The 24,052-nt window shown below is 38.4% G+C and overlaps 1 protein-coding gene and 1 non-coding gene across 2 annotated transcripts in view; both read left to right on the forward strand.

The window, feature by feature from the left end:
• The window catches only part of LOC140138970 (laminin subunit beta-2-like), a 555,517-nt gene that overhangs the window by 394,529 nt on the left and 136,936 nt on the right, over positions 1-24,052 (forward strand). The gene's annotated exons all lie outside the window — the stretch shown is intronic.
• Positions 498-569, forward strand: Trnae-cuc (transfer RNA glutamic acid (anticodon CUC)). The gene has a single exon. It is a non-coding gene; the product is annotated as a tRNA-Glu (tRNA).

Below are 24,052 nucleotides of genomic sequence, written 5' to 3' on the forward strand. Positions count from 1 at the left end.
CCCCCCCCCTCATGACCCCGAAAAAATTCCTGGTGCCGCTATAAGACCCCTTGGTCGGTTTTATGACGGGTCTCATTTAGTAATTCTTCTTAGTAGATTAGTGGTTATGTTAGACGACGGATGGTGTTAATAGTGAAGACAAAATCAAGACAGCATCAGGCCAGATGTGTGGTTCCTATTGATTCATGATTTATTGGCTGACAATCTTACAATATGAAAAGTTGATACTGAAAAGTGAGAGAGAGCCACGATCTTCGCTCCGCTCCCCCCTTATATGCGACCCCACCCTACCATCGATCCGGTATCTGGCGACTCTTGACCAATCGTAGCCGAGGATCGCCCGACACCCGTGATCGGCAGGGCGGTTCTCCAATAAAGAGGGAGTGGCGCGCATGATCGATATTAGGCTGATATTATCTTTATCTTATCGCGGTATGGTAACTTTCCTCAACCTTTTGTGGGGCTTTCCCTAGATGGCGCTCCACTCATTCGTTCCAGCCCATATGGTCTAGTGGTTAGGATCCGGCGCTCTCACCGCCGTGGCCCGGGTTCGATTCCCGGTGTGGGAACCAGTTATAAGACCCCTTAGGTCGGTTTTATGACGGGTCTCATTTAGTAATTCTTCTTAGTAGATTAGTGGTTATGTTAGACGACGGATGGTGTTAATAGTGAAGACAAAATCAAGACAGCATCAGGCCAGATGTGTGGTTCCTATTGATTCATGATTTATTGGCTGGCAATCTTACAATATGAAAAGTTGATACAAAAAGTGAGAGAGAGAACCACGATCTTCGCTCCGCTCCCCCCTTATATGCGACCCCACCCTACCATCGATCCGGTATCTGGCGACTCTTGACCAATCGTAGCCGAGGATCGCCCGACACCCGTGATCGGCAGGGCGGTTCTCCAATAAAGAGGGAGTGGCGCGCATGATCGATATTAGGCTGATATTATCTTTATCTTATCGCGGTATGGTAACTTTCCTCAACCTTTTGTGGGGCTTTCCCTAGATGGCGCTCCACTCATTCGTTCCAGCCGGAGTATGATTCAGAGGGGCTTACACCGCCACTATAACTGAGTGAGGACCCTATCGAAATTGACCTGAATGTACAAGTCATGCTTAGTGTTGTGGTTTATAAACAAACTGAAGTCAAAAACTGAAAAACTGTAAAGATATAATTGAATACCTGAGTGGAAGAAGGGCCCAACTCCATTTTTTTACAAAAATGAGTTAGACCCAGCATTTTATTGCCAGCAGATTGTTCTTCCTTGTGTGTGAAAGATGAGCCAAAATCAACTCTCCAAAATCAAATAGTCTTTCAAGTACACTTAATCATGGTTTTCATTGAAGAAAGGCGGCCCAACTCCATGGAGTTGGGCCCTTCTTCCACAAATATTGGGTTAAACAGGAATTTTGTTCATCCATGGAATCTGCTTTTTACTACAATAAACTTTCTTGACATGCTTTTACTGGCAATTAATGGATAATTACCAAATTTCTATTCTATTTATAACACATCTGCTTACGAAACTGGCACTTGCAGTATATTAGTGGAAGCAGGGCCCAACTCCATCTCGTATTAAGACCTGTATCGTTGCCATGGAAACATCATATTTAATTTTGAATGTATGTAATATTGTATATTCATGTATTGAAGGTCCACTGAAGATGAAAACATTCTGCCTATAAAACTATTAAGTTTTTCCTTAATATCTCAAAAACAGTTTTGATGGAGTTGGGCCCTTCTTCCACTCAGGTATTCAAATGAAATATAGGCCTACCAATATTCCTTTGATATTAAAATTCATTGCATTTGTTTTCCTTTCTCTTTCCATGTGCTGACCACATACTGTTATATACACAGGTAAGTGAAATGTACATTATTTTAGATTAATGATGCCTTTTAAAGCCATATTATAACATTTCTGTAAAAATAGATTCCATAAAATGTTAGCTTTTACTGTCAGATATGTCCCCTTTTAATTTTGAGCCGAACAAGTGAGGTAAAGCATAGAAAATTGGAATTTACTACTGGCGTCCATGCATGTTACTCCCGCGGTTATAATACGGTACGATTCTCTGGGTGTATGTCTATGTGTATCCCGCACGCCGTGTATGTACTGTGCATAAGTGTTTGACATCGTAACAATAAAACGCCGGTTCAGCGTTTTATTCAAAATCTCGGATTTTGACAAAACTACAGCACCTAAAGTCTTGATTTTTACAGAGTATCTTTATTGACAAAAGTACATTACAATCGTGTAAAAAAAAGAAAATAAAAAAAAATTCGAGGGCGTTCTCCTCAGCAAATGTTATAATATGGCTTCAAGTTTGAGATATTTTCTTAAAATATAAAAATATCAATTTCCTAACCAATACCAGGCTTGTTTCACAGTCCAGGATTTGTGCTTGTTTAATATTACCGTACTCATTTTAATGCATTTTTCATGCTGGTTACCCAGCAAAGTACCACAATGAACAGAGCACATCCAGATCTTGCAAAATATGTTTATTTCTTGACATGAAAACAAATAGTAGGGAACCTGTATAAAGTCAAGTTCAAAATTTGAGAGAGTGTACATCATTTGATGTAAGGGACCGTTCACAAACACTAGTTAGGGGGGCCTAATGCAAAAAAAAATTTCCTCATGAAAATCAGGACCCCCCCTTTACAGTCCTCAAAAATTTCAGGGCCCCCCTTTTTGACATGTCAAAAATGTGGTTTGTTTACTGGTCTTGGTACAGTGGGTCACATATTTGTTTTGAGAATGTACTGTCAAGCCACCAATCAAATTGGCTGCATAAAATGAGGGAAATTTGAACCTTGTTCTACCTTGCATGCTCTACTCCCAATTCCAGATATTACAGCAATGATATTTTTGGGATTCAGCCACAAAATGTTGTTTCCGATAGCAGGTCTGAAAAGTGCAATGCGCAAAGAGGTTTTTTATTTGAATTTTATTATTGAATAGCAACGCATTATTAAGAAAAAATACAAGAAAAAACACATACAAACAACACCATTGGTATCCTTTTAACATTTTTATTGAAATAAAACAGAAAAAATTCCCATACACCAAAACTATATATACATCACAATATATTTTCAAGTTCAAATTGTCAGCATTTCCTTCTTTTCATTTCCTTTTTGGGGGGGGATATGGGCAGTGGCGCAACTAGGGTTGGTAGCGAGTAGCGACTGGATATGGGAATCTTAATTTGGGGAGGGCAGGTGCTGATCAAAAAACATTGACAGACTTAAGCATTCAGAAGTTAAGCTAGAGTGACATTTTTTCTCATGAACACAAGCATTTAGTTTATATACACCTGAGCTTGTTGCACAATAATTGAGTATGCCTAAATCTGGATGATCAAGACTTTCTGGACCCAAATTCTACTAGTCAACAATTGAAACAAACAGTAGACCTTTGACCAGGATAAGCACCAAGATTGAATTAAATTGGTACGGTATTTTCAAAAGAAAAAGAAATTAAAAATGACATGATGAAAATTGAAGAAACAAAATGTAAACAAATTTTACACATATGACTTTGGATTTACTGGGTGCCATTGGATTTACTGGGTGCCATTGGTTTCCAAATTCCTTGTCATATATTGAGCTCACGTAGAAGTGTGTTAAAAGCACAGCAGGAATCATCACAATTTGTTTCTTTGTTTCACCCCACTCTTTGCTATGAGTCTGTAAATGCAAAGATCATGTTTATAAGGATCGATCCTCATTGCTTTGAATTGCTTCATGTTGCTTCATATGTTTCAAAGCCGTCCCAGACAATGCTGGCGCAACGTTGGCAATGGTCGGCATGGTAGCGGTTGGTAAGCCGATGACAATTCAGCCAATGTTGGACCTACGTTGTTGTGCCAACCTTATGGTTGGTATGAAAACGTTATGCCAACCTATGGTACGTCAGTATGCCCACATTAAGCTAACTTAGCCAGCCAGCCTTAAAATGGCAATCTGTATCCTGCCCACGTTGGGCCAACGTTGTTGTGTGCCGTAAGCAGGCCAGTAAGTAAAGGAGCTGGGGGCAGAGTAGGAGGGGCTAAGAATTTTTGGCAGGCTGTTTGAAAATCCCCCCGAGGGTTCATGATTATTACACAGCCCCTTAATGAATTTTTTGGTGCCGTTTCAAGTTACATGGCAGTGTAAAGCCCCAGTTGCACACTTAACATACATGAGATTTCTCTTTTAGCGTGTTTATACCGAGCACCTCGCATTACCACGCTTTCACATTCACCCGCATTTTAATCCCGTCACCTTCATCGGGTCGTTTCTACTGCACTGTGAATGCAGGGTAACAAGGTGGATGATGGATTCACTCGCATTACCGCGCATTCACCTTCACCCGATCTGTTTCTGCTGGGGCCGTTACCGCGTATTCCTCGCATCACCCCAATTCTAATTCACCCGCAACCGCCTGCACAGTAGAAACACGCTATTTGCTATGGATTACTTTGTGCTGTTTTAAGGCCTGTACCCTTTTAAAGCCCTTGTTTCAAATCACATGCCAGTGTAAAGCCCTTGTTGCATACTTCACATACATGAGGCTTAGTTCTCACTGCTATGAATTGCTTGATGCCTATGCCATTTCAAATCACATGCCAGTGTTTTAAGCCCTTGTTGCATACTTCACATACATGAGGCTTAATTCCAGGGGGGGGGCACTCCAACTTTGGAGAAGAAACGTATGTAGGGCTGTTAAGACCCCCTTTTTCATCATCACTGTCACCCAAAGACCCCATTTATTTTTACGAACACATGCTCTGTCACCCGAAGACCCCCTATTTTTCCATCTGATCTGTCACACAAAGACCCTTACAAATTCAATTTGAACAGCAACTTTCATTTATCACTGATATTATACTTATTTTGAAAAAAACAACTAAATTTGAAGCCATTCATAACTAGAAATTCGATTTTTGAGGTTTCTAAGGCTCTCACCCAAAGATCCCATTTAAAAAAAGGTAATGTTCTCACCCAATGACCCCTTATTTTTTACATTTTGCTCTCACCGAATACCAAAAATCATGCTCTCACCCAATGACCCCTTATTTTTTACATTTTGCTCTCACTGAATGCCCTTAGTGCGAAAGTGCCATATATCCATTTCATATTGAAGTGCCCCCCCCCCCCCGGCTTAATTCTCACTGCTATGGATTGCTATATGCCATTTTAAATCACCATTTGGTGCAACATTTTGTACTATTTTAGCCTGTAGAAGTAGAACCTGGGAATTTATTAATTAATTTTCTTATATTTTTTTAAAATCTAAACGGCGCCACGCCACTCGGGAAGCCACGGCGCGGACCCCTGATATATAGGGGTATTTTTCCGAATTTTGCTATGAATTGTTCTGTGCCTTTTCAAGTGATGTACCAGTGCAAAGCCCTTGTGTGCCGTTTCAAGTTGTATGCCTGTGCAAAGCCCTTGTTGCATATTTTACATACATGAGGCTTTTTATTGCTATGAATTAGTTTGTGCCGTCTCAAACTACATGCCTGTTTAAAGCTCTTGTTGCATATTTTACATACATGAGTCTTTTCATTGCAATGGATTCCTTTGTGCTCTTTCAATCTACATGCCAGTTTAAAGCCCTTGTTGCATATTTTACATACATGAGGCTTTTCATTGCTATGAATTAGTTTGTGCCGTTTCAAAATACATGCCAGTTTAAAGCTCTTGTTGCATATTTTACATACATGAGTCTTTTCATTGCTATGGATTCCTTTGTGCTGTTTCAAGTCACCTGCCAGTGTAAAGCCTTCATCGCATACCTTACATATATAATGCTTCCCGCTATGAACTGCTTCATGCTTCTTCAATCCATGTGTCATTGCAAAACCCTTGTTGCATATTTTACATACATGAGGCTTCTCATTGCTATGAGTTGTTTTGTGCTGTTTCAAATAACGTGCTAGTGTAAAGCCCTTGTTGCATATTTTACATACATGAGGCTTCTCCTTGCTATGAATTAGTATGTGATATTTCAAATTCCCTGCCTGTGTAAAGCCCTTGTTGCATATTTTACATACATGAGGCTTTTCATTGCTATGGATTCCTATGTGCCGTTTCAATAAAGATACTATTGCAAAGCCCCTGTTGCATACTTTACATACATAAGGCTTGTCATTGCTATGAGTTGTTTGGTGCTGTTTCAAATTCCCTGAATGTAAAAAGCCCTTGTTGCATATTTTACATACATGAGTCTTTTAATCTTCATTGATATGGATTCCTATGTGCATCATATAATAATATTCATTTGTAAAGTCCTTGTTGCATACTTTACATACATGTATATGAGGCTTATCTTTGCTGTGAATCGGTGAGCGTCCATTCAGGTATGTAAAGAAGTTTTTTCTAAAAGTCTGAGTACATTCATGGTCCATCCAATTCTGTTTTCTTGTGAAGTCTTTATTACAGTGTTGGCATTCATACAGCTTCACTTTGGTGTCTGATTCATACCAATATGGTCTAATCCGCTTCTTGTGTTTGATCAGGTGACTCAGATATAGATAAGTGTCATGGAAATACCTGCTGCAATATATACATTTGTGAGGCTTCAGGTTGAACAAGTTTTGAGGTCTGCTGGAAGTCATGTTCTGAAATGAGGATTTGAAAAAGGATATAGTAAAATGTAAAGTCTTTGTTTCTGTAATGACATGTATGTGATTACGTGGTAGTTGTTTTGCAGACTATAAATCGTATTATACAAATACTACATGGTTTGAAGAGAAATAGGATAAACTATACTGGCTACAGGGTGTAATATAGGCACAGAATTAAAACCAGAGAACCAGGAGTCGACAGCCATCTTGATACAGGCATGGAGCAAAAAAAGAGGGTATTCAGTTTCCCTCGGAATGTGCTCGAGGCATTTGTTACCATGCAAGCTCGACATGGATGATGGGCACATATGAGAGATGCTCTTGATGTGACCAGCACGCGAGTACGAAGACGCTTCAGATGAGACGCAGAATTGTTCGTCTCCATGCACCGTCAGCAAGGACCCGAATACCCCCAATTTTCTTCCCATAGCTGACGACGCGATTGTATGTGGCGGTATAGGGAGTCCTGGTTCTCCTTCTCTAATTCTGTGGTGGTACGCCTGTAGCCAGTACCAAGGGAAAAATAGTGATCCTATTTCCATGAAAATACCATGGTATTTAATTGTTTTATATTACACCTCATACATATTTATGAGCGAATGATATCACCAATTCATAACATTTTAATAAGGATATAGCCCTAGTCCCCTCGGTCAGGCCAATTTGCTGTCTTCATCAATTTCATTGCACCAAATGAAGTTATATAAGCTTTGGATTCGAGAGCTCTTCTAGGCACTACACGCTTCTCCTGGCAATAGAGCCTACATCTTCATGGCTTTATGAATCATAAATTGGGTGTTGAGTGCATCCATAGAGGAAAGATATAAACAGAGAAAGTACCCTGTGTATTGTATGCTACCAGTTCTCGCATATTCATGAGGGCCGATTGTTCGATCGTGCCGTGTCAAACAATCATGCCAGCACTGTGTGCCTTCGCGTATACGCAATAGAGCATTGCATGCTTTCGCGATCGACCATGAAAATAAATAGTAATTGCGTAGCAGTCTCGCCTGTCACATTTCATGGAACAATCGGCCCTCATTATCAGATGACATGGAGACTTTGACTGGTGGTATGCGCTCTGTAGTCCTCTGTGATGAGTGCATCCTTTTACAGAAATAGTTTGGCAGTATCTGCTTCGGACAGCAACATGGATGCTGACATTTTTGTTGTTGCTATAATAAATTGGTTAACCCGTTTATTCATATGGAGAACCATGATACAATATAAAATGTCCTAAATATAATAATAATAACAATATAAAAAGTCCTACCAAAAAAAAAAAAAAAACACACTTACGAAAGGGACTATACAAACGCTTTTCTCTGATGATGATATCGTGAATAGGGGGGATATGACATGCTGGCTTACTGGGGATAGGTCGATCTACTTGGGTTGTGTCAAGTCGATTGACCAATGAATTGGTGATATGCTAGCCAGGCAAAATTTTTTTTTTTTTTTTACGGGTTTTTCGTCAAAAAATGTCCAAATTTTGGAAAGAAAGTCCACTTTTCACAAAATCGCCCCCCCTCGGGGAAAAAAGTCCACTTTTTCAAAATCAGCACCACCCAAACAAAATCCTGCGTACGGGCCTGATGCTAGCTCTCATGAATATGTACGAGGTGTAATAAATATATACACATTGTGCCAACCATATGTAGTGCACAATCATAACAGATGGCTGATTCAGCTCTATTTTCACATGTGTCTTAATAGAACTTGCCATCCTGGCTTGCCATGAAAAAAAGTTTCACTACTTGGAGAGAAATGAATTCCCTAGCTCCTATCTGTTTCATATCTGTAAAGGAGCTGACCTGATCACAAGGATGTCATCATTATAGCCAGAGGACTTTGGTATAACACAAATGGGTCAATGAGTTACATAAAAATAACCTTATTATAATGGTATGGAAGTGAGTTTTGCTTGCCTCATAAGGGGCTGTGCAATAATTATGGGATCCCCCTTGGGGGATAAAATATCCGAACAGCCTGCCAAAACTCGCTTCCCCCCACCCCCCTGCCTGCCAAAAATTGCTTGCTCCCCCTCTTGGCCCGCCAAAAAATCTTGACCCCCCCCCCCCTTTACATAAGCCAAATGCCTGAAATGGTCTATATATGATGCAAACGCAGCGAGCAGGAAAATGTGCATTTTATTTAAGCCCCATGAATGTGTGCCAAAAGTTGCTTTCCCCCTTTCGCTTACCAAAATTTGCTTCCCTCCCCTTCGCACGCATAAAATATTTCTCCCCCCCTCCAATTTTATCCCCTCCGCTCATAATTATTGCACAGCCCTTAAGGGAAACTGTAACTGTGTGCATTTCAGACAAAAATGAGTTTGAAAATGGCCGATTTGTAACAAGGTTGTGTTGTTGCTGCTCATTCCAAATTCTCTGTATTGAAAACTTTTATTGTTCAAAGCACATACTATTTTTACTTCACATTTTAGCTTTTAAATGGTTTGAAAATGATCTTAAAGTTACACGTCAGAACGGGAAATAGAAAAATGCTGACATCGGAATTTAACATAGAAGCGTATTGCCACTATTTCACCCATGCGAGGAGAGCCTCGATCTGGCAGCAGGCATGAATGGGAATTGAACCAGTCATATAACATTGTGTAAAGTTACGTAATACTTCCTTTGATGTCTATTACCAGTTCGAGGCTTTCCTCGCACATGGCGAATGTGATGAACTTTTCCTTAAAAAGGAAAAACTGCATCACATACATCACTATACATCTTTTTACTTTTTGTACCATCTTACTTTTTCTTACTATACACCAATAATTATATGCTCCGGGCACGGGGGCTCCTTAATCACCTGCCAAAATCGCTTGCCCCCCCCCCCACCCCTATCAGCTTGCCAAAAGTTGCTTCCCCCCTCTTCGACTTGCCAAAAATTTCTTGCCCTCCACCAATGTTACCCTCCGACAGGGCTCATAATTATTGCACAGCCCCTTAATTATAATTAATTAATTTTCAGCTTTGGGGTTGGCGTATTTGAAGAGAGTGATATTCAAAACCGGGGGGACTACAATATGAAATGGATATAGGTATTGGGCTGGCACTTTCGCAGTAAGGGGCATTCGGTGAGAGCAAAATATCAAAAATATTTAGGGTCTTTGGGTGAGAAAATGTTTTTGGCATTCGGTGAAAGCAAAATGTACAAAATATGTAGAGACGGACCATTTGGATCAAAATTAGGGGGGGGGGGGGCGTTGGGTGAGAATATGACCTTTTTAAAATGGGGTCTTTGGGTGAGAGCCGAAACCTCGAAAATTGAATTTTTAGTTCTAAATGGCTTGTAATTTCCAAAGAAGTAACAAAATCAGTCCTAAATGATTTGTTGCTGTTCAAATGGAAATATAAGGGTCTTTGGGTGACAGATCAAAAGGAAAGATATGGGGTCTTTGGGTGACAGCATGTGCTCATAAAAAATATGATAGTCTTTGGGTGACAGCGATGCTGTAAAAGGGGGTCTAGCTAGCCCTACATATGCATCCCCCCTGCCCCGGCCGGGGTCAAAACCTATACCAAAAATGGCAAAAATCACTCCAAATCATGATACATCACCATTTCTAACAGGTGACAGGTTATCTTCTGGTCATACTACACAAGGCATAAGGGAATGCCCTGGTGCCGTGTGTCATTACTGCTCATGCACTGATCAACCACACGATAAAAAGATTTGGGAAGCACCGTAAGAAAACTTGGCAAGTGGTGGCAAGAAAGTTTCGCACCACGTACGTTGAAGTTCACTTTTCAAAGGGCGAACTGTTACGAAAATCAAAACGACTGGTAAACATGTCTACTAAATGACCTCATAAGGTCAAATCTTCTCATTTCGTCTGTGAAAAATAAAATGACGAAATTGCAACAGTGACTGTCTGCACCCTTACGAGTGAAAATACAGCTTATTTAGCCAGTGTCAACATGGTCATCAGTTTGAATATTTTCCTAAAATATTGGACTAACTCCACAGCTATATGGTTTTTCACAATATAACAGTAATGGAAAAAAACTGAAATTATTCGTCATTTTTCGGCACAAAAATTTTGGCAAAAAATGAAGTCACAGACATAAACAACAATCTCCTAATTAGCATAATGGTCGCCATTCCTCCATCCAGCTAGCTCGTCCTGTGATTGGTCCTTTAGTTATCTAGTTTTTATTCTATATCAATGATACTACATGTATGGATCACAATGGCCTCATCCCAATGGCATAGTTCAAATAACCTCAATTAAACAATTCACAGTGCAAAGTTATCAAAGGTCATTGTGCAAATATATTGGGGTTAAAGAAATATGTGCCCTAAGGGGCTGGCATTTTCTTCGGCGGGGTGGGTGTCCCAAATTCACAAAAAGTCGGCGTCAGTAAAATTGCGACTCCACCCCCCATATTTTTATGACCCCCACCACCGATACACCTTACCTCCTAAACATGCTGAAATCTGACATTTTGAATAAAATAAACACCATCTGTGGTTATCTTGTGACTCCCTACATTTTGGTCATCAACAATTTTATGACCCCCCATTTCTTCACAAATTTAATGACCCCCCCCCCCAGTATATGTGAGTGGACACTACGAATGAGCCGTTTATAACTCGGCAACTGGCATTCCGAGTTGCAGTGTAAAATGTATGTGAAGGTCGTATTCACAGGTATCTTAATAAGTCATGTTAGTTATGAGCCAGGGCCGACTTTACAGCAGATTCGTGGTTTCCAGTCACATATTTGGGACCCACCCCTTCCAAAGAAAATGCCAGCCCCCTAATAGAAGCTAGTGTCATGGCCATACATAATTATTGTATTGTATGTGCTGTTTCAAGATCCATGCCAGTGTAAAGTCCTTGTTGCATACTTTACATACAAAAGGCTTCTTTGCTATGAAGTAGTATGTGCTGTTTCAAGATCCATGCCAGTGTAAAGCCCTTATTGCATACTTTTAAGTACTTTAAGTACTTTTTTGTATGATAAAACATACAAAGGGCTTCTCTTTGCTATGAATTAGTATGTGCTGTTTCAAATAATCTGCACGTATAAAGCCTTTGTTGCACACTTTACATACATAAGGCTTCTCTTTGCTATGAATTGGTATGTGCCGTTTCAAATAATCTGCACGTATAAAGCCTTTGTTGCATACTTTACATACATGAGGCTTTTCTTTGCTATGAATTGCTATGTGTCGTTTCAAATCAAATGCCTTTGTAAAGCCCCTGTTGCATACCTTACATACATTATCTTTGCTATGAATTGCTATGTGTCGTTTCAAATCACATGCCAGTGTAAAGTCCTTGTTGCATATTTTACATACATTAGGCTTCTTATTGCTATGGATCGCTATGTGCTGTATCAAGTCATTTGCCAGTGTAAAGCTCTTGTCGCATACTTTACATACATAAGGCTTCTCATTGCTATGGATCGCTATGTGCCTTTTCAATCCATATGCCCATTTAAAGCTCTTGTTGCATACTTTACATACATTAGAATTCTCTTTGCTATGGATTGCTACGTGCTGTTTCAAATTATGTGCCCATGTAAAGCTCTTGTTGCATACTTCACATACATGAGAATTCTCTTTGCTGTGCATTTTGTGTCCTGTTTCAAGTTAGATACCAGAGTAAAGCCCTTGTTGCATATATATGTATGAGGCTTCTCATTGTCCGATTTCCTATGTTGCATACTTTATGAGGCTTTTCTCCACTAAGAGTTTCAGTCTCTAAATGTAATTTCAAGTTACAAGCATCATTGATGCCTCTTATACAAATATGACAAGGTGATTGTTTATTCAGCTGTGTCGCAGAGGTTTTTGTAATGGTCCGAGTACATTCATGGTCCATCCAATTCCGTTTTCTTGTGAAGTCTTTATTACAGTGTTGACATTCATATAGTTTCTCTTTAGTGTCTGATTCATACCAATACGGTCTAATCCTCTTCTTATGTTGGATCAGGTGACTCAAATATAGACAAGTGTCATGGAAATGCCTGCTGCAATATATACATTTGTAGGGCTTCAGTTTGAACAAGTTTTGAGGTCTTCTGGAAGTCATGTTCTGAAAAGAGGATTTAAAAGGATATTGTAAAATGTCAAGTCTTGTTTCTGTAATAATGTAATGTGGTAGTTTTGCAGACTAAATTGTATATAAAAATACAAACATGTATCGTGCCAACCATAGGCATGTGGCATAAAGGTTGTGTACAATCAAAACAGATGTCCGATTCACGTCTATTTTCATGTGTGCAAAAAAAGTATGATCTCTTATATATCTTATTAAAATATATCTTATTATCTCACTTTAAGGAATCACACAACTAAATCAAGTTCCTATTCTTTTATGTGTTAAAAGGTACCCAAGAAATCATCATTTTCTCATGGTTATAACGTCATCATTCATTCAAAACACCATTTTTCCAAAAGTTTATGATATATTCTACCCTACATTAGAACCAGCATTTTTTGGTAGTTGAGCCGCTTGATTTTTCGCATTGGTGCCTTGAACCAGGGCTTGAACATGATGTAAACCATACCAAAGTCTACATCTCAGCGCCTCTATGCTGTGACATCATTTGGTGCATGGAACTAAAAAACCTTCCTAAAATGTCAGAAGTGTAATATTTTTTATTATTTTATGCTTGGATGATAAAAAAAATGGGCACATCAGCCTTCCGGGGCAGCCTTCATTTCAAACTTTTTTTCCATTAAAATGCACCTGGTATGGTCAGCGAATAATAACACTGGTTGTTATTTCTTCAGTCAGATAGGGTTGGACCCGATTTAGTGGTGTGATCTCTTAAAGCCACCATGCGAAACTCAATACAACTGTGGATTTGTCCAAAGAAAAATGAAGATGATGAATGTGTGCCAAAATTGCCCTCCCCCGCCCTTCTCAGCTTGTTAAAGTTGCTAACCCCTTTGGGGCTTTGCGTATTTGAAGAGAACGATATTAAAAAACCTATACTGTACCAAAAATTGCAAAAATCACTCCAAATCATGATACATTTTTTGTACATCATACAGGTGAAAGGACCACAATGGCCTCATCCCAATGGCATAGTTAAACAACCTCAATTAAACAATCATAGTGCAACATTGTCAAAGGTCATTCGATGAATGTGCAAATCTATTGGGGTTAAAGAACTGTTCCCTAATAGATGAGTATGTTCCTAGTCTATGGCCATACATTGTGTATTCGCACACAGATGTGGTACTTTGTCAGTTTCTATTTGTCAGACTTTATCCTCTGGCATTGGCATTATTATACGACGTGTTAAGCCCTTGTAACATACATGAGGGCGATGAGGCTTCCCTTGTTGCACTAGTCTTGCATATTTTACATACATAAGGCTTCTTTCTTTTTGCTATGACTCTGTAAATGTGCTTTTAGGTTATGAGGAAGTGTAAAGCCTTTTTTACAAAATTGACATTTATAAGGCTTCTGGTTGCTGTGAATTGCTTCATGGCGTTCCAAATATCTTGCCTGTATGAAGCCCTTGTTACAAACTTCACATACATAAGGCTTTTCATTGTGATGAATTGGTTCATGCTGTTTCAAGTTATTTGCCATTTTAAAGGCCTTCTTACATACTTTACACATATGGCTTTTCATTGCTGTGAACTACTTGATGCTGTTGCAAGTGATATCTCCGTTTGAAGCCATTGTTGCATACTTTACATACATACGGCTTGTCATTGCTATGAATTTCTTCATGCTGTTTCAAGTATGCCAGTGTACACCTCTTCTTGCATACTTTGCATTCATAAGGTTTATCAATGATATTGCTATGAATCCGGCTATGAATTTTTGTGTGTTGATTTAAGTTCTGTACACGTGTGAAGCCCTTGTTGCATATCTTACACACATAAGGCGGCCTCTCTTTGTTATGAATTGGTTTGTGCTCTTTCAAACGATGTGCCAGTGCAAAGCCCTTGTTGCATACTTTACATACATGAGGCTTCTTTTTGCTATGGATTGTTATGTGCCGTTTCAAATAATTTGCCATTTTAAAGCCCCTGTTGCATACTTTACATACATGAGGTTTCTCATTGCTATGAATTAGTTTGTGCTGTTTCAAATAACATGGTAATTTAAAACCCTTGTTGCATACTTTACATACATGAGGCTTCTCATTGCTATGAATTAGTTTGTGCTGTTTCAAATAAACTGCCAGTCTAAAGTCTTTGCTACATACGTTAGAAATGTGAGGCTTCTTTTTCCTGTGAACCGGTGAACGTCTTTTCAAGTGTGTAAAAGAGGATTTTCTAATGGTCCGAGTACATTCATGGTCCAACCAATGCTGTTTTCTTGTGAAGTCTTTATTACAGTGTTGGCATTCATATAGCTTCTCTTTGGTGTCTGATTCATACCAATATGGTCTAATCCGCTTCTTGTGTTTGATCAGGTGACTCAGATATAGATAAGTGTCATGGAAATATCTGCTGCAATATATACAAGTTTGAGGCTTCAGGTTGAACAAGTTTTGAGGTCTTCTGGAAGTCATGTTCTGAAATGAGGATTTAAAAGGGATATTGTTAAATGTTAATTAGTCTTGTGCTTATGATATGTGGCAGTGTTTTTGCAGACTGAATTGTATATATGTGACCATACCGCACGAATGAGCCATAAATTCCCTAAATTGTATTCTGAGTTACAGTGTAAAATGTGTATGAAGGTCGATTCATCGCCAAGCTGGCGCGACATCTTTCTCATTTTGATACTCAAACACCAATCAATAATCATATTGTTGAAGTGGATAATAAACTTCTACCTTAAATGGCTATAGAATTTTTAACAGCGCTGGTCTTTGTTTGTTTTGGCTAAATCCTGTTCAAGTAGTGGGTTACCAGGCAAAGTATTTTGTATAGGTATGTATATAAACAACAATTAACAATGAGAGAACTTTTTAAAACCTCCTTGACTTGGGGATGATTAAATGACCGCTTATTATGACTGTTTGATATTTATTGCCAGTAATGTGGAAAAAGAGACACATGAAGAAACGAAAAAAGCTACCATTTTGTTGAAGGAGCAAAGTTTAACAAACCATAACCTCGCTTCTGGATATCCTTTGAAATGATATACCACTTTAAAGCTTATGATGTATATTTTCTAAACATGAAATAAACCAAAATTGACCGGGGAGGAATTTACGGCTCAATCGCCGTGTACAGTCACTTATATGAGGTCCTGTGTCACAACCTGGGGTACCTTTGTGTTACATAGTAAAAACATGAAATGGTTAAAACATTTTACCTACACTCATTTGAAGTGGTTCATATCCTTCTGAGCATTTTGACACCTTTTTTTATGGAAATCGGTTAAAAAATGAGAGAGTGCGGGCAAAAACAATCACAAAGTAGGGAGGATGTAACCCCACCTCTTTCTTCCACATTTACAATCATTCTGAGCAAGAATTGGTCTTTTAAATGAAATTCTGTATTTATTTACTTGGTTTAGATGTCTGGGAGTTCATTTAGACTTTTTTTACTAGATTCAAATTTTTAAAGGGGGTTTTAAATCAAATTTAGAATATGAATCCCTCCCCCTAATCCTCCTCCCCCTAATCCTCAGTCACCCTTGGCACATTTCATGCCAAACGTCATAAGAAAATAATTGAAAAATATTTTTAAACGGGATAAAATCATGAGTAATATAGACGAATCCAACGAGCCAAGTCATGGTCAGGATTTGGTCGGCCATCTTTGCGTCGCCCCCGCATGCACCAAACAGGTGTTGTGAGTACCCAATTGGGTTCGATGTTAGATTCTTTTGTGTTGTAATCATTCTTTTGTCTACGTGTAACACAGGTGATAGAATGCAGTTTATAATACCCTTCAAGGCTGCATCATCTCACATTTTTAGGTGGGATAGTTGGGTATACCTGTCGAGGCTAATGGCTGCCATTCAGGAGCAGGAATGTGTGAAATTGGATTCGCTCTCATAACGCTGAACGCTTTTTCTTCTTTTGGTCATGGCCATAATTGTATTCACCAGGATGTGCACTGATTCAGTTTCTATTGGCGTAACAGACTTTATCGTCTGGCATTAGCATTATATGGTATGACATGTTTTAAGCCCGGGGGTACTCAGTACTCAGTACTCAGTACAAATGACTATACAGGGACGTGCCGCAAACATGGGTAGCATTTTCAGCCTTTTGGTATATCAATGACCCCTTTTTCAAAGCCTATTTTGGTATATGAATGGGTCCTTTTTTCAAAATTTTCCTAAATCCAGGCAAAATTTTCCCAAAATTTGTAAAAACTAAGACAATTTGGGTTAAATTTGGCCGAAAATTTTGAATTTTGGTATATCAATGGGTCCAAATTTCTTGAAAAATTAGTATATTTATGGGTCCACTTTCAAATTTTCAGCTGCACGTCCCTACCAAAACCAAACTTGAGTCCCCCCAGGGTTTTAAGGCCTTGATAGATACATAGGGTCTTTTTATCTTTTCCGTTTTCATATGTTCAGAAACAAAAATGCAAGGGAAAAGTGAGCTGATCTGTAACTTGAATTCATGGTTAGTTTGAAGTACCAATCAGCTTATTTCAATAGAGGTAGATGCATGTGTCAATAAAGGCTGGATAAGACAGGATTATGGAACACCCCTCTCGCCTTTGAGGTTGTTCAATTGGTTCACATTAATGTGACAAAAATGCCAATCCGAATGAAAAGGTCCACTTTTTTTTTCTGTATAAGCGTTGAAAATAACCCTCACAAAAGGTCCGCTTATGAGCTATGGACATTTCTTATGGAAATGTTACAATATGGCTCCATCCCTAAACCAAACCCATGGTTTTTTTATGCAAAAGGGAAAGAAGAAATGAAAAGAGAGAAGATGAACAAAGAAGTCACTTTGTGGTACTATCAGGATTCGAACCTCGGACTCCTCGCACGTTATGCAGAAGATCACCGACCTGTAGCCATGAGTGTTATGCTGGCCTTATTCCTGGGTATACATGCCTTATGCGGCCCATACAGTATTAATATTGGGGACCCTAGATGCGGACTGGATACAAAATAATATTTCTCTTCAATATTATTGAAGAGATCTAATCTAGTTTGATTTTATTGATGGTTGCATGGCCAATAAAATCACTTTTATGTCTGTGTGTACAGTGCACAATAGTAGATTTTTTATGCACTCTTGTATCTAGGGTCTTTGATATTGATCAATCAAATTGATCGTGTATGGGCCGCATAAAGCTGGTTGCTTGATCATATCATGTGGAAACCGTGCATGCGCAGTGGGTTTCATAGTACGCTTTAGTGAGTTCCAGTGGGGTTAGGGTTAATATGATAATACATGTAGTATTTCTGAATTCTCTGAATCAAAGAGCTTCAAATGGTATACTTCTGCTATACCCTAGGATGAGGCCGATGGGGGATGCAATTTTTGGCACACCATTTGGAAATGTTTAATTTGTTCATAATATTGAAGTTTCCACAAATGGGTTCCAGATGAACTCCTTATGATACATGTACATTCCACTTTGGTAATAAAGCTCCTTCTTGGTCAAACAATAACATAGCAGTTGCTGATTTGCACAAATTAACCAAGAACAAAATTTTTTTTCGAAATGGACTAATACATAGTCCATATAATTTTCATTTGAGCCTTATCTGGTAGTTGATATTTTTTGTTGGAAATCATGCCCGAAGTTTAAAAATGTGATTTAAGAAATGTATTCCTTTGACAATGGTATGCCGGTAGTGATGATGATTATGGTGTTGATGATGGTGATAATGATGATGATGATGACGACGACGACGACGACGACGACGACGATGACGATGATGATGATAATAATCTAGAGATCCCTTGTTGAATCACCGTCAAGTTTTTATTTATTTTTCAAATGTCATTACCATCGCATATGAAATTGTAAACATAACGCAAGGTACAGAAACTAGTCTTGGGAATCTTGAGGACCATGAACCGTCTTCGACCCCCCCCCCGTCCCCCGTAACAATGTTGATCTGGGTCTTATGATCAGCCTCCTTGTTCGGACTCTGCAATTTTGAATCCTAATTTGTTTGGTCACGGGAGTCTAGTAGAACCCAACATTGATTGGAGGGGGAGGGGGAGGGATGGGGTGTTAGCAAAATGTTAAGGTTTTAGCACTTCATTTGCATTCTTAATAAACAAGTAATAACTTTCAAATGAAATGACGTTTAGTCAAGTGTTTGCTTAAACATTGATGGGGGGGTAAAGGAAAGTGAAACATTAATGTTACATTATTATAGAGCCTGTCTTGCTCACGTGTTATGTCCAACCAGACATGCGTTTTTCTCGCTTCATAATATTTTACAAAGTGAGCCTGTTTTAACACACAGATGCATAGCGAAGCATATAAACTGTCTCTCTCGAGGACAACATTAGAACTTTTACAATGACACAATTTCCAGTTCATTTCACTAGGATCTATCAGGGGAACAGTTCTTAAACCTCAATACATTTATACATTCATTGAATGACCTTTGAAGATTTGGGTACAAAAACTCATGCTCTGCAAACTGGAGGGGGAGTTTGGCGCTATGATTATGTAATTGAGGTTATTGGACTGTGCCATTGGACGGCTCTTATGGTCCATAGTGTTTACTTTGAAAGGATACATTACGTAACCAAATTAAATCGGCATACTCCCCTCGAACATGTTGAAGGACGAGCAAGGTCTGCTGACCTTTTATAACGAGAGGCAAATTATGTACTACGCATGTTTGTGCGTAAGCACACTTGGTTGTCATATACGCGTACTGTGTTCACATACGTTTCGCATTTTGAATAGTATACTTCGGCTATAATGCGCAATGCGTTTTGGGCATTTAAATGTTACAAGTAAAATGTGTTGGAGACGTTTGTGCGTATGTGTATGCACTAGTAAATGTCATATGCGTACAAGGTTTGGCAAGTCTTGTGTTGATTATTATATACGTGCGCGGTCCGCGGGGTGCGTATGTATGTGTATACACTCGCGTCAGAGGAGGCTTTAAGGCATTCCTACAATGCACTATGATTGGGAAATTTGATCAATATAACCTAATTTTAAAGGCAAAGTCCCCATTGCCACAGACACAAAATGGTAATTTTAAAACTGCAGCCAACGAGCTACATGTAATAGTTGAGACTTAGGACTGATATTTGATTTTCTAACAGGAAACATTCATATTGTCCCACTGCATTAATTTTATTCCTAAGTCTCGATGTTATGAATGTTAAATAATAGGATGAAAACACCAGATATTTGCACACAATTCCAATGCAAGGCATGATCAACTGTACCACATGTGTACAAAAGCCAGACATACAAGGTCCGAAACCCCATTGGGTTGTGGGAATGTCTTTAAACATCCTCTGCACTCGCGTATGTCATTGCGTATACTGTTCAGTAAGTCATGCATTCAGCATTATGTGCGTGTGCAGGCGAGGAAATGCGTATTCATGTTTATTCACTCGCGTATAATCCTACGAGTACCCTGCGTACAATGATCGCGCGTCGGCATGCGAGGTGGACAGATGTATCTTGTCACGTGTGTATTTGGCGTGTGCGTTATCAACAATAATTATTATGAATACTGCCCTGATAATTCTAACACATTGAACCTACTTAATACAAGCAATACTATAGTATATACACGCATTACGTATGTTTAAAAAAACCTTAACTTTTTTGGTGTACACCAAAAAAAAGCCTTGTTTCTTCAAAATCATGGACTTTCAAAAGTCCACTTCGAAAAAATTTGTTGTTCAAGTCTATAAATTCCTATACCTTTATAGTATTACAGATTTGTGGGCTTGTTTTTGACAGAGCTTTAGCATCAAGATGGAACCTTTCATAAGGTGGTGCTCAATCGGTGACATTGATTTTGATTGGTTTCAGGCAGAGGCCCCCCAGTATGGTTCAAATGAATTTTTCCCATGGGGGGGGGGGCTATAGAAGCAAAATACTATGAATTTGATTTGAGCAAATTTGAAATGTAGACCAAAAAACCCTGAGTAGAGCATTTGAATGTTCTAACAGGTGCAGTTTGTGCGAAATAATGGCCTCTTTAAGGGGGTACTACACCCATTGATTTTTTTTTTTTTTTTTTTGCATTTTGTGAAGAAATTACAAAAAAAAATTGGACAAAGTGGGATGCAAAATGAAGGGGCAAATCTTCTCGTTTTATTGGTGGCATCGGTATCAACGTAGCTTACATGCTTTTAAAAGTAGAAGCCAAAAGGTGGTACATCACTGATGATTTAAATTCACTTCATTTTGGAAAGCTTACTATCAACGGATTTCGTTAAAATTTTGAATATGTGTTGCTAACACATTAGGGAAATAATGTTGATATGTAAAATGGGAACAAGTGGTCCCTGATTTCTTTGATGACTTCATGAACTTGGTGCTCCAAAAATAAAAAAAAACGAACCTGTTAAAATGCTTCTATTTTCAATGTTGAGCTATATTTTGTATTTTTAACTTGCGACATTATTTCACTGAAACTTAATTAAGCCATAGCAGGGGTGGAATTTCGGCGGGAGTCTGAGAGTCGACTCTCGCAGAGACTCCCGTAAAAGCCCTATTGCGAGAGTCCATGTGGACTCTCACTGGAAATGGATCTGGAAATGATCGGCTCAGCGAACTTACGTTTAAGTTCAACACGCCTTAAAACTCAAAGCCTGCAAAATAAGATAAAATGTCATATGGAAGTGAGAGTATGATGACACATATTAAAAACTTAACTTTGTTAGTTTATTTGTTAGTTTGTTTGTTTGAATGCATTTTACGTAGGCCTACATATAATACCTTTTGGACTCCCGCAAGATTGTACAACGAGAATCCATTTACGGGAATCCATGGACTCTCGCAAAACTCTCTTGCGAGAATCCACTTGGACTCCTGTGGCACTTTACGAAATTCCACCCCTGCATAGGTAACAGGTTACCACAACCATACTACAGCAATGTTGAAAAAAATTGTATTTCTTGTCACCTATACCACCATATTGGGTAGTTTTCCGTAAGCTTAGCTTTTGTGATTTTGGTAACTATTTTATATTTATTTGTGAAATCCATCTCAACTAGGCATTTTAAATTGTACTCACCATTTACATCCCAAGGTATATTAGTATATCCACCTTGCACTTCTCGATATATATCCAGTTAAGACAGAATATCAAAATTATTCCTCATTCTGATATCACAGACTCTCACATGTGTATTCAAAATTGATGCTTAAATTTGACCTGAACCAATTGACCTATAACCTGACATACGGTGACCTAATAGCCTTTTCTTCTCCTAACAACACATAGTATTGACTTGACTAATGACTATATGCATCTATTGTGTAAGTGTTTATTTAATTTATTCAGTGTTATATATTTTGCATGTACCACTAGATTTTCTATAGAGAGTATAACAAAGGATTTAATGTATTCTATTCATGTACCCTACTTGAACATGTTGAAAAGAATAAATTATGATTTGTTATGAAACACGCATCTGAGTAACTAGGTTACAGTAAACAAAAAATATATAGGGCTAAAATGACTTACTATACAATGGTTTAAAAGCACCTTTTTTTTTCTTTTTTTTTATTTCACATGATCCGTGCATATATCGCCTAGCTATATATGACAAAATATTTTTTTAGACCAATCAAACCAATATATGGGTGTAGTACGCCCTTAAAGGAATATTTCGTGATCCTAGCATCCTCTTTTTATTACATTTTTCAGTAGATATCCACGAAAAAAGTTTTTTCCCAAAATTTCAATTGATTCCGATATTGCGTTTGCGAGTTATACATGATTATGTGTATTACACTGCTCCATAGACAGTATGTTGTAATTTCTTTCTGGTATACCAGAACGAAATTTCACGATATCTTTCCTAAACGAATTAATCTGCAAGAAATATTTTGCACATTTATAAACATTATGTAGCGAGAGGTTTCCAGTAGTATGAAAATCTCAACTTTTTTTGAGAAAAGTGGGGGGATGAGGCTGTGGATCACGAAATGCCCTTTTAAGTTGGACTTTCGTGTGATGACACACTTTTCATGCAAATTTCAAATTAATGCTCAAGAGGCTCAAATTTTCAGGTTTTTCATTTCTCATTGATATCTATACATACCCAAACTAAGAAAAAATCCATGAGGTATGGTGTACACACCTTGTACATTTGGCATGGGATGGTGGCTCGCTTTGGTAGACCTATAATTAATACACATCAGTATTCGTATGGGTCTAGAAAATCACATTTTTAGCTCTCATATCAAAACGAATTGAAACTATTGACATGAAACGTCACAGATGGGAATTGGTGGTAAAGGTCATTCAATCAAGCCGAAAACTTTATATTGGTAAATCCGGCCATCCCCGTTAATGCTTTTCAAGTTTTGAGTTGATTTTCTCAAAATATCAAGAGCTATCTTAAGAATCACTAAACCATTAACCAATACAGTTGAATACACCACCAATACCAGACTAACTTGTTTCACAATTTCAAGATAGCTTGTGTGTACTTATTTTAATGCATTTTTCATGCTGGTTCCACATATGGTCATGAATATTTAACAATTCTGACATTTTTTAATTTAAATGCTATCTAGTGCAACATGCGGTGACGGTGACAAAAAACTGAACAGAGCACATCATCCAGATCTTGCAAATATGTTGCTATCTACCCATGTGTAGCCAGTTTATTCTCAACATGAAAACAAAAGTGTCATTTGATGTAATGAGATGATTCAGCATGTTCTGGCAAAACCTCATAACTCCACAAAAGTTCCTTCAGCTGTATTCCATGCTATATGGTGAAGTGGCGTAGTTAATCGGATAACTACCATCTAGCAATAAATGAATTATTGCAGAATACAATTTTGACTATATCGCCCCGCATTTCAACGTCCATGCAGCACCAATGTATTGACGTTAGCAAATCACTTGCACCTGTATGCAAGATAAGTCTCTTTGAAAAAAGCGGTATTGATTGATTAAATCTATTATTGAACACAGGTGATAAGTGCAATCTACTGTAGTGCAGAGCGATTTATTCAAAAATTGTATTCATCTATTGCTATGGCAGTTAATCCGATTATGATGTCACTTCGTAGCGTACATGGCGTAACAGACTTTATCCGTGGCATTGGCAAAAATTGGTATGCCGTGATAAGACCTTGTTACATGAAATGCTTTTTTGTGTTCTTCAAATATTCTGACCGAACACTAGTGGCATACTTCACATTATAGTTTCTCTTTGCTGTGAGTCTGTGAATGTACTTTTAGGCTACTAATGTACTTATAGTCTTTATTGCAAAGTTCACATTTATAAGGTCTCTCGTTGATATGTATTTCCTCATGGCATTCCAAATAGCATGCCAGTATGAACCCCTTGTTGCATACTTTACATACATGAGGCCTTTTATTGAT

This window comes from Amphiura filiformis, chromosome 18 (genome assembly GCF_039555335.1).
Source record: "Amphiura filiformis chromosome 18, Afil_fr2py, whole genome shotgun sequence".
Lineage (NCBI taxonomy): Eukaryota > Metazoa > Echinodermata > Ophiuroidea > Amphilepidida > Amphiuridae > Amphiura > Amphiura filiformis.